We start from the raw sequence: 10,792 nt of genomic DNA, 5'->3' as shown, positions 1-10,792 counted from the left end.
TCTTGCTCTTACGCTGCCCTGGAGGGAATCTGAATTGGATGGACATGAGAACAGAACCACACCACTCAGTGACACATGAGGTTAATGTTAGTTAATAAGCTACAGAAAGTGAGTAATAAATTCTATTCTAAGATTTCTGTTCCACAACACTCACAGACTTCTCACTCACAATAATCAAGGCCCTCCAGTCCAGCTCTGCCCCGCACCACAGATCTGGGGGAGCATGACACCAGTCTAACTTCCCAACATGTCCAAGCTTGCTGGCAGCCTGACCCCTGGGAACAGCAGTTCCACCATTGACTCAGTCTTCCTCATGGTGTCAGGCATCTATGTATAGAGTTCCCCTCACCTCCCCAGAGGCTATTGTTTTCACTATTTATTGCTTTCTAAAATAGATTTGATAAGTGGCTAATTATGTAGCCCAAGCCAATTTCTTTGCATTTCTGTACACTCAAGGCTGGTTAGCATTTTCTACCTGGATTTCTATCACACTTCAGTCTTCTACCCCCAAATTTGTTACAAGGGTGTGAATTTGGCAACAGCAACATAAGGAAGTTTGTCTGTCCTTTTTTGTTTTCCAGTGTATACTGGACTGATATAGTCAGTCAGAGGATGTAATCAAGACCTCACTTATCAGAGCAGTGCTTTCAGGTGAGCTTTACCCCATAAGACAGACTCTGTGAAACATCATTTGCTGGGTTTGGAGTTAGGAAGGACTTTTCTTCCAGGTCAGACTGGCCGAGACATTGGGCTTTTTTTCATGTTCCTGTGCAGTATTGAGCAGCTGTTGCTGCCCAAGACCAGCATCTAAGTCTTTGTTTCTTGAAAGGGTTTCTGCTGGAGCATCAGACAAGAGTGTCCTCTTGCTTTCCCTCCTGCTAACACAACCTCTGGAAACCTCTTTGGTTTGGGACATGGTTGTCCGTACTGCTTAAACTAGGCAAAGAACTGGGATTTTTTTAATATTTTTGAAAAATGTTTAGCTTAAAGGATACCAGAGAGGCAGAGGATACGGGGCAGAAACTTGCCAGGACCCTGGGGTAGGAAAATTTGGCCTATAGTTCAGGAAAGCTTACTAATCCCTCAGTATACTTGTTTGCTTATCCAACTGAAAATAGTTGATTGGAAAAAAAATGGCTTTTGCAGAGATGACAACTTCTCTGATGGTAAAATATGGCAAATAACCCTGGTAAAAATCAATGTGGCCAAGCTATTAAACCCCAAACTGTATTTCTTATTTAAATTTTTTTTTTATTATTGAAGCCTTCTCCCTTGACTATACTGTCCTTAAAATATCACCGTAATACAGGAAAAATATGGTTTTTCTATACTATTGATTGTGCTCTGGATGAGTATAAATAGTGTCACCAGATGGAAGGCAGATCAATAGGTCAGAACTTACTGATGATATAAAAATTCCTCCAGGTTTCAAGATAAATACATCAAGTCTTTCAACTATGGTTATAAAAAACTGCCCATTTTCTTTTTACAAGTTGTCTTAAAGAACTAGAAAACAGTTACTTACCTTGCAGTCTATTCTGCTATGGCAGTTTTATTGTCTTCTTTCTGGCATGCGATGGAAAGGGTATATATTTTCAGCATGGAATGGTTTAAGATATGAAAACATTAAGCTCTGAATAGCCCTTCATCAAAAAGAAAATCTCACCTCCAAGGTCTTTCAAGAGAAACAAAACACTGAGATGCCATTGGAGCAAATGGATCATACAAGCAAGAGATGAAATATATATATAAAAAGACACATAACTTCCCCCCTTCCCCAAGCCGCGTCATGAAAAATGGCTCTACCTCAAGTTTGGCATCCTGTCTCTTATTTGCACTTAGTAGCAAACTCATTCAAAAACCGTAGCTGAACTGAGTTAGACGCAAGAATACATGTCATGCCTCTGTAATATAGAAAGCCTATGGAATGATGAATATTAAGCACTGGCTTCAAATGTAAGGTCAGCTGAGCTACGTTGCATCATTTTTAGATTTTGCCCAGAGAGGATCATTATGGTACAATAAGCTTTTTCCAGTGAGGTAATAAAACTTAGTTCAGTGTTTCAGCTTGCTGCCAGTTACGAGAGAGACTAAAGCACCACGAGGTGATCAGAGCAGAACATTTGAATCCTACATTATTCTAGCGTGCAGTTGCAATACCACTATACCAGGCTCTTCATCAGCAGAAAGAGAATTTTCTTTTGAACTATTAGACATGCACAAGGAATAAAGAGATGAAAAAAAAATCATAAAGAAAATGATTAAGCAAGAATTGCCAATGTTATTTTAACTAAATGGGGAACTTGATTAACTAAAATATTCTCTTCCTCCCCCCCCCTCCTTATGCAGCTGTTCTGTGCTTGGCAATTGCAAGACAAAACAAAACAGGTCACAACGCTCAAGCATGTATGACTTCTATTGATGACAATATAAGTCTTTCCATAAGCATAAAGAAGAACAAGATCTGATCCTTTTGTAGCTTATGGCCATGCTACTGAAAAATATGAGCTAGGAACTGCAAATATCATTACTCAGTATTTAATCAAAAACATTTGGTTCAGGGTTAAGTTTCAGTGATGTTGGCCCAAATTGCATCCAAATCGTAATGTTAATGCCAGCAATAGAGCCTGCATCACTTCAGCTGAGCTTCGAACTTCCAGCAGGGCCTTCTTTTCTCTGACATAAACAAACACTAGGCAAACCCATATTTGGGTGAGTTGTCACAGGCCTTTCTTTCTCTTCACATTGTAAATAATTTAATCGCACCAAGTGTTTGGAAATTTCCAGAAAGGTAGCTTGTTTTTGTTGAATGCTGCATACATTATAACCTTGATTATTTCATTGGAATGTGGTAATTTTTACAGGCTAATGTTCTTCTGCCTCTAGATAAGTGCCAAACTGTTTACTGAAAATAACAACTGGAATGCAGCAAAGACAAATTTCAAAATTCAAAGTCATTGAAGTAAGGCACTTCAGAATATGAATAAATATTAATTTGAGGAGTGTAGTTTATTCTAATGCCTTTTTGTATTCTATTAAATTACCAAAAAGGCCTCAGCTTTTCCTGATGAACTTCAGAATCAAGTGTTTGCTTGATTCTCAAAAGGTGGCATCATAAAATAATTACAAGTGACTTGTACTTGAAGAGCAATGAAGCTGATGAGGGGTCTAGAGCACAAGTCTTATGAGGAGCAGCTGAGGAAACTAGGGTTATTTGGCCCAGAGAACGGAGATCTGAGAGGACACCTTATCATTCTCTACAACTACCTGAAAGGAGGTTGTAATGAGGTGGGTGTCAGCCTCCTCTCCCAAGTAACAAGTGATAGGATGAGATAAAATGGCCTCAAGTTGCACCAGGGGAGGTTTAGATTGGATATTAGAAAAAAATTCTTCACCGAAAGGGTTGTCAAGCATTGGAACAGGCTTCCCAGGGAAGTGCTGGAATCATCATCTCTGGAGGTATTTAAAAGATATGTAGATGTGACACTTAGGGACATGGTTTAGTGGTAGTTTTGGCAGTGTTAGGTTGATGGTTGGACTCAATGATCTTAAAGGTCTTTTCCAACCTAAAAGACTTTATGAATCTATCATTGTCCTATGAGAGCTTTCCTGTAAGGGTTCAGTTCTTTTGGATTGGACTTTAACTATACAGCTTATAAGGGTTCATCATGTTCTCAGCTGAGTTAATAGATGTTGTTTACAAACCTTGGTGAAGACAACCATAAATGATTATTGAGATTTTTGTTTTGTCTTGCTTTTTGGGTTTTTTCTTTGTAGCTACAGTCAGTTGGTGGCACATATTCAACAATAATAATTGTTAAACAGCCATTAGGAATGAGTGACATGCAGCAATTTTACAGATAGTCAGACAAGAATAACAGTTATAACCATTATATACCTTCAAGCAGCCTAGGAATATAGTACTATAATTATGGAAGCTTTCTTAGCAACTCTGAAAGTCTACTGGGTGTTATAATAATGTGAGTTTATTTTTATCCTGGTTTCCTAAGAAGAAGAGTTTTATGCAATCATGTTGTCTGTGTTCATTTATCTGTCTGTCAGTCAGTCAGTCTCCCAAACAACTTTCGAACTCAGTATCCAATTTCAACCAAATTTGAAAGTGCAGCTGAGGACTCAAAGCTATTAAGTTCCTACAAGCTTCATGAAAACAAACTATTGCATAGAAGTTGAAGGTTCAAATTAGTGTTCCCATGAGTGAAAGATCACATTCTGAGTACGAGAGGTTTGTCTGACAACTGGCCAGTTAGCATGTTCATACAAATCAGCTGTAAAGCTAGTTACAGCACTTACTGGCCAGATCAAATTATTTCAGTCAGGGAATGAGAATACAGAGCCATCTGACACCAATCCCTCAAAAAAAAAAAAAATCTGCTTAATTTCCTTTGTCCTTATTCTGGATTCTAACACAGAATTCCTATTGCTTTCCTTGGAAATTTGTTTTATGGATTGATATTGTGCTATTGATGAGGTTGCCACAGTATTTTGTCTCATTTGACTCCTTTAAAAAAAATATTTCTTTTTGCAGTGAGCTTTTTATGCGCTAATTAATTCTCACAGCATCCTTATGAGACAGCTACATGTTATTATCTGTGTTTCACAGAAAATGAATTCCAGTACAACAGCAGGTTGAATCTATGTTGAGGAGCAAAGTTAGACCAGTGCTGTTCTGATTTTTGTCAAAAAGAAGAGGGGGGGGGAAAAAAAAGTACTTCACAAACTTACTATCCCCTCCAGCTATGCCTGATAGTTATAGCATGGAATTTATATCAGCATTTTCCATATTTTGAAATAAATTAACATTTTTTTTTTCCCCATAGTAAAAATTGGTCAACAATTACATGTTATGGAATTTTCTTCTTTGCTCGTTTGTTGCAGGTTAATGTAAGACATAATTAGAGTATCATAGAGATTGTTGTGATTTGAGATCATTATAGAGATAAAGGTGTTAACAAATCACAGAAATGGTTGGAGATCATTATTAATTAATTATACTGCTACCCATAATCTAATAATGCTGTGTTTGATATTTGCCAGAGTGAAATAATCCAGAAGAAACAGTCTGGAAAATCTGGCACACGATAGAAGCACCTTTGATCATTTGGTCCTGAAGGGTCAGTTTACAAACTTTTCTGCTTTAAAAGTCTGCCTAGAATTTAACTACGGAACTACTCACCAAGCATTTAACTCCCTTCCACTTTCAACTGAAAACTTTGTCCTAGTGATATTTTGTGGCATGGGGTTCTTTCAGTGAATGACACACAGTAGCACCAGATTAACTGCCCTTTTTTGTCTCCTAAAAATAGCAAAGGGATTTTTAATTTTCTGCCTTTTCTCATCTGGTATTCACTGTTTTGTTTGATACTATAATGCATTTTTATTCCTTGCAAAAATAAACAGACATATTTCAGAAATGCATCTGTTGTGCTTTTTCACTGCTTTTATTGATACACATTGACTCTGAGCCTATTCCTCATGTGCTTTTTCCCTTTTTAATTAAGGTGACCAGAACTGAACGCTAGTGCAACTGAGCTGTGTAATGGTACCCAGTTCTTTTTCCCCGAACGGCTGTGCCTGAGCAGTGGCATGTACTTCACAGTATGCACAAGCAGCTCCTCTTAACCCTTGTGGTATGCATTGCTTCGTACTTGTTGATGATTATCTTCTCATGGCAAATATTTCACAATCTCTTGCCTTTGCCTAGCTGCCCTGAAAACCTTTACAATGTATTCTACTGCTGCAGGCCCAAAACCTTTTTGATCATTTGAGATCTGACTCTTTTCTGCTTATATTCTGTTCTAAATCATTAATTACTGTACTGGATTCTTCCAGTGTTGGCTTGAAAACCTGTGCCTTTCCACAGACAGAAAATATTATAAATGTTTAACATTTCTTTTCGTTTTTTTCCCACACTGAATTTATGCACCTAGTTATTTAATAATTAGAGATAATTATGCAAATTAGATCTCCCAAAATTACATTAAATCAACATTACATTTAGGGGCATGGATGTAGCTGTGAGATGGAACAATGGATAACTCTGCAGCTTTATCCAGGCCCTCACTGCTGTTGCAAGGCTCCAGAAGTTCCATTTCCATCCTGCAGTGAAGCGCAGTAGGCAAAAGAAGTTATCGCAATACTTTACTGACAGCACGTACCAGCTGAGATTCACAGCTGCTGCCTCTGTAGCCTTTATTCCTGTTCAGCTGCACCTTGATGGGAGCAGTAGGAGTACCCTGAAGGTCCTGTTCCTTCATGCCTAGACTTATGACCTTGTAATTTGTTTTGAAGTATACGGAAGTGGTGTGAGCTCTTCTTTCTCCTACTGTGCTTAATCACAATTCAATTATTTGAGTTTATATTGATAAAACTGGAGCTAAGTTTCCATAGCAACCATAATGATCAGAACATTGTAACGTGGTATACAAATAGTGTTTGGTTTGGTAACTTAAAATGTGATGAAGCCAAGTAAGAACATAGAATAGAGGCTTACATTCATCAACTTAGAATTGGAAACATCTTGCTGACCTTTACTTAAGCACCTGGTCTTTCCTGGTGCTTAAGACTACCTTTACATGTCATGGGTGGAGGTATGACCCTTCAAAGAATGATTCATTTCTCTCTAAAGTAGCTTAGATCTCACATATGAAGTTAAGCAAGATCCATCGTCAAAAATTCTTCATCCTATTTATAAATATTTTCAGGTTCTACACCGTCACATCCATTGGCCTCTAAATGACAATGCTAACTTACATCTATGTCCTTGCATTTGGACTTGGCTGTTCCAAAATCCATGGCTAATAACATGCAAAGAGATATCAGTTTTCCCATCTACTCAATTATCACAAACGAAAAAGCAGGAAAATAGTGAAAGGAAGATGGTAATTGCTATTTTTGAGGGCAGAGCAACAATGGATCCCGGTGTGAACCTATATGAGAATAATCATCCCAAATGTTAAGTGACTATCTTAACATAACTTATATAAATATGAAAATTTACATTTTTAAGATGTGATCTTCATTAGCTCTTGACATCTCAGTTTTCCATGCAAGTGACTTAGACTGGAGGAATTTGTCAAAGCCATAGTGACTTTATCTACTTTTAGGATACAAGCCCTTCTGTTAGTTGCCCTTTTCAACACATCTTAGTTAAAACACTCAGAAAACTAAATCTATGGTTTCTTTTGGCATAAATATAGTCAAGAGAAATGACATTCACAGTTCTCTATACTATTCCCCATCTTTTTGTGTCAATTGAAATTCCTTCTATGTTCTTCTTCTCGCTCCACGACCCTTGTATTCATATTTCTGAATGTATGCTCTTTTATCAACAACAAATCCTATATTTGCACGTAGGCTTTTTATTACCAATGTTGTACTTTGCTCCTTAGAAACTTTTATTTGTTTCAAAAATAAACATCCATAAAAAGTACCTGGCAGCTCCTTCAAAATGTGTGTGAATGGTCAGGTTGAAAACTTGTGAATTAAGATGCAATTAATAATCAACTTACACCTTTCTGTTTATTTTCTACATTAGTTATATTTACAAACACTAAAAAGTCTGAACTTTCTTGACTTCATTGAAAAATTGAAGGTTTCGTTAAAAGTAATTAACACTTGTTTTTTGAAAGAATTATTGTTCCCTTGGCTGGCCTTTTTTTTTTTTTCTTTTTTTTTTTTCTCCAGGAATGCTTCATGTGAGCACTATTTCTGATGGCCAAACAAGGGATGTTTCGGGGTTCTTAGCACAGAATTTGTGAGTTCTGAGGTGTTAGCTAGTGTCACGATTCTGGAGATTAGACTTCATAGACATATTTGCTCAGAACTACCTTGATTTATCAAAGAGGAGAAAGGAAAATGTGGAAACTTACAAATTGACATAGTTAATCATAAAACTTTATATCAATAAATTGAGAATTCAAAAGAGATGACAAAATAATTAAAGGTGTTAGAACAAATGAATTATGAAAATTTTGAAGAAATTAATTCAGGTTATACATGGTGGAAAAAAGTTCTATTCTAGTTGTCGAATACATTTGAAAACCTGACAATAAGTTTGAAAAATCTATTGACAATAGTGGAAAAGAATGGGAATGCTAATTGGCAACAGCATGCTAAGTGAAAAAGTTAAGGTATGAAGCTTTTTTTCTTTTTTTCTGAAATAATGTTTTTTTCTGACTCATTGTTCTGTGATACAGAGAAAATACTCTTTAGAACTTCTAATACTCCTTTGTTGAAGTTCTCCCAGAAAATCTTAAGGAAAGGTCCAGCTGGGATAATTTCTTGACTCCAACAGGGCACATAGTTGCTTTAGATAATTCTAAATCATCCTGATTAGGAAAGATTAACTTATGGAGACTATTTACTTGTGAGAAAGTACCAAACAATACAAACTATCAGCAGCAAAATAAAATATCTTGAAATTCTACACCTCTACTCACAAACAATCCCCAGTGAAGAGTTATGCCAGCTGAATGTTGTCTTATGCTCACTTTCGTGAAAGGCACATTGATAGAGTCCCTAGACTTTTACTGTCTCTCTTTATATCCTGCATTTCCATGTAGGAGAGGATTTTTGTTATAATCCTTGTTAATTCTGCTGATGGCACATCATTGCCTTGCAAAAATTTTTTCCTTTTGAAAGACTGGTAAATGAGATAACATATATAGGAATGGACATGGAAGAGGAAGGCAAAACTTCATTTTACAGTTTGTTCACTGAGACAGCCAAAGATGACTTGAAAAAACAAATAGATTTACACGTATATGCATTTAGTTTTCCAGCAGAAAAAGAAGAGCTGGCACATCAGTCCTGGAAGAATGTCTGACGTAGGTTTTTCCTTTGAAAAGATGACATAAATGTTTCTTAAAAATAAGCTGAGGAAAAACAGAAAAAAAGGCAATCCGTTCCTCAGCAAGCAGCCAAACAAAACCAACCGAAATATGATAAGCATAATTGAAGTTTTTATCTAGCTCCAAGGACTGATATGTGGATATTTTGCACCTGTGTTCCAATAAAGAAAGTCTTTACAAACAAAAGACAAGGAATTTGTACTTTACTTTCCTGTAAGGCTTACATTTTATTCCATTATAAAAAAAATATATATTTTTATGAGAGCCTAGAAACATCAGGAATTGTTGAAGCAGATTGATTACTACTGTGAATGATTGCATTGTGATCCAGGCAGCAATACTGAAAATATATGCATCTCCCTTGGTCATGTAGCTACAACAGCATTTGTAAATGTTTCAGATTTTGCATATGGTGGAGCTAGCACAATTGGTTTCATTATTTCATGCTGTTGCAAAGAAACCTTGTTAAAATATACTGGACGCATTGGAACTTCAACTATTTTCTAAGCTTCTCATGGTAAAAGTTAGGTAAATTTGTAGGGGTGAGAAAGTAAATGTAAAAGAATAGATGCAAATAAACGTTTTCATGTGTTACTTGAATCTCTGTGACAGTCTTCTCCAGTATATTCAGCAAAGGCATCAACCAATACTTGATAGAATTGTCTGTATATTATGTGCACTGTATATGCTGTGTACTTTTGCACATTCTACCGGAGGTATTCTGTGAAGATAAATCCAATACTATTTAACGTCTGTTTCAGTAAGTGTGGCTTGGGAGAGGAAAAATCCATACAGGGTATATGTGAATAGTCTTTCTTTGAAGCACAGCTAACTATAGGAAAAGAGGCACAATGTTCGCTTAAGTCAGTTTGCTTGGGCAGAAATTAAATAATTGCTCAGAGAATCATACTTCATTTCTGAACTTAATTAATTGATAGTGTGATATCCAGATCACTATGAGACTGAATGACACTGCTGAAAACTGAATGTATTAATTTCATATGCAGGCAACCATAAAGGACTCTGTGGAAATGGTACTTAGTGTCAGCATTGAAAGACAGGAAATTATGTTTAAGCCAAAATATTCCTCACTTCAGAAATCATGTTGTATCCCTGTCCCTGATGTTGCTACCCTGAGAACAGATTATTGCATTTTACCTTCACCTGTTTACAAAATGTTTTGCTGTTTTGACATCTGGCCCTGAAGAAGGACAGCCGTACTCCACTGACCTCAGGCTAGACTCCAGCTACATTAGTCCTGCTCACGTCCAACTGTGCTACTCACAATGGTTTCAGGGTAGTCAAATTAAAAGAAGCCAAGCTGCATTTGGCCATTACATTGGAAAAACACACCCAAAAATCTGATTTACCTCAATGTTTCCTTTCATTAGTGGACAGGTGAGACAATAATTTTGTTAAGTGTTTGCCTAGACTATTGTTCAGTGGACTGAACCTTTTATAAATTTTAGAATTTGTAAGCTTGTATTTTCAACACACTTCCATAAGACTAGTTCTTGTTTGTTTTAAATTCATCTTCAAATTTCTGGTAAAGGTATTTTAATGCATTTTTCCTCTCTAAAATGCCTCTTTTTTTTTTGGGTGTGCTATCATATATCCTCTTTAGTTACCCAGATCAGCTTGACTTTTGGAAAACCTTTAGCAGACTATCAAGGGAGAAATGTTTCATGATGTTTCTTCTTAGTACTACCATTAGGCAGAAGAGCAGGAGACTGTATGGAATACGAAATATTGGAGTTCATCTTCAAATCCATGGATCTGCTGAATGTGTAAACTGCTGTAAAATCAACTGGTGCTTCCAAGGAGCCTTTCTGAAAGTAAGACATCAATACAAATGTGCAGACAGGGCTTCCCTTGCATCTACTACTAACTGTACAGAACCAGACCAAAAGACAACCTGACTC

This window comes from Charadrius vociferus, unplaced genomic scaffold (genome assembly GCF_000708025.1).
Source record: "Charadrius vociferus isolate BGI_N301 unplaced genomic scaffold, ASM70802v2 scaffold103, whole genome shotgun sequence".
NCBI lineage: Eukaryota > Metazoa > Chordata > Aves > Charadriiformes > Charadriidae > Charadrius > Charadrius vociferus.
This window is presented reverse-complemented; position numbering follows the sequence as displayed.